Genomic DNA, 1,734 nt, shown 5'->3' on the forward strand with positions numbered 1-1,734 from the left:
ATATAATATTATGCAATGCTAAATAGTATATACTCAATAATACTGATAGATCTAGTACTAAATATAATCTCTTTGGTGTGTAGCATATATATATGTAATGCTAAATCGTATATAGTATACTCAATAATACTGACAGTACTAAATAATAATAATATAACCTCTTTGGTGTGTCGCAAGATTCGCCACCAGCAGACTACACGGATTACCGGCACATGCTCGGCATTCTAGAGCGTGTGACCTTGACCTACGTGTATGTGTGACGTACGTGCGGGCTGATACAGTTAATTATAATATATACATATTTATTATTATTTTAACCTACTTGCGAGATATCGTGGTGATATCAGGCGCTCGTCACAATAATGAAATTGAAGAAAACGGCTTTTTTTGCTGGTCTGGCAATTTTTATCGAACTTTTTTTTTTTTTTTTAGCCTAAATAACTTTTATGTCATACAAAAACACATTTCGGTGTGGATTTTACTGAAATGCGTTGATTAAAGGCACAAAAATGTAAATTTTCATTTCCCAAAGACCCTCAAGCTAAGGAAGTTAGTTATCAACCTCTGGCAGCGATTTTCTTGATAATTTTTTTAACCCCTGAAACCAGGTGACACACACCTCTTTCAATCAGAAATATCTCGAATTCTATTCAAGTTATAAGGGTACTTTTTGATCAAAACGCAAGACAAATGAACAAGCTTTATTAAGATGACACCAAGCACCCAACACTGTGACCTCCTTGGATGACACCAATAACTCCACATGCCCAAAAAGTGACGAGCGCCTGATTCCAGTGAGTCGTGGAACATACTATTATAGTTAAGCAAGTGGCTATTCTCGGGCGCCGCGCCGGTCAATAGACCAGAAGCTGTTCTCCGGCGTCGCGCCGCCGGTCTATTACTAATAATTTGTCGGCGCAGATTTGCAAATACATGTACCTCTCTCATCTGTTTGTCTTGGGGGGAAAAATCCCTCAACTTTACCACTTCGTGCCACTTCCATTGATGCAGACGATAGGTTTTCAGACACAAACTGCCCCAATTCCTCCAAGTTAGAATTATGTTGGGTGCAAGAAGATACATGTTCACAACTATCGACGTGAGTTTATACCAAAGAATGAGCATAAGAAGGAGTCACATTTTCACTGTTTACAAAAATGGAGATACGACAAGAAAGCACTGAAGTCGCGACATATCATATCAGTTAAATTGATCGAAAATTACAACAACAAGAAATAAATTAAACAGCAAGCTATACTATATGACTAGACACAAAATAAATTGTGTTCGTTTAAATAAACAGAATCGTTATTTTGAAATATGCAAATGGACGATGGAAATAAATGAATAAAGTTGTTAGACAATTACCATAGATAAAATATAATGAAGGGTAGACTTTCTAGGCCTAGTTATGACGCCGGAGAATAGCTTCCGATCTATTGACCTGCGCGACGCCGGAGAATAGCCACTTGCTATAGGCAATACATAACCCTTATGCGGGATCACACTCAGAGACAGAATTATTATGCAGCTGTACGTAAATCGCGTGAGCGAGTCGCTGAATGAATATGATTAAGAGAAAGCTGAGGGTTGTAGTGAGACAAGAACACGGGTAGGTGTGTGTGTGTGGGTGTGTGGGTGTGTTTATATGTGTGTGTGTGTGTGTGTGTATGTGAGTTTGTGACGTGTGTTTGTGACGTGTGTGTGTGTGTGCGTGTGTGTGTGTGTGTGTGT

This window comes from Aplysia californica, unplaced genomic scaffold (genome assembly GCF_000002075.1).
Source record: "Aplysia californica isolate F4 #8 unplaced genomic scaffold, AplCal3.0 scaffold00156, whole genome shotgun sequence".
Taxonomy (NCBI): Eukaryota; Metazoa; Mollusca; class Gastropoda; order Aplysiida; family Aplysiidae; genus Aplysia; species Aplysia californica.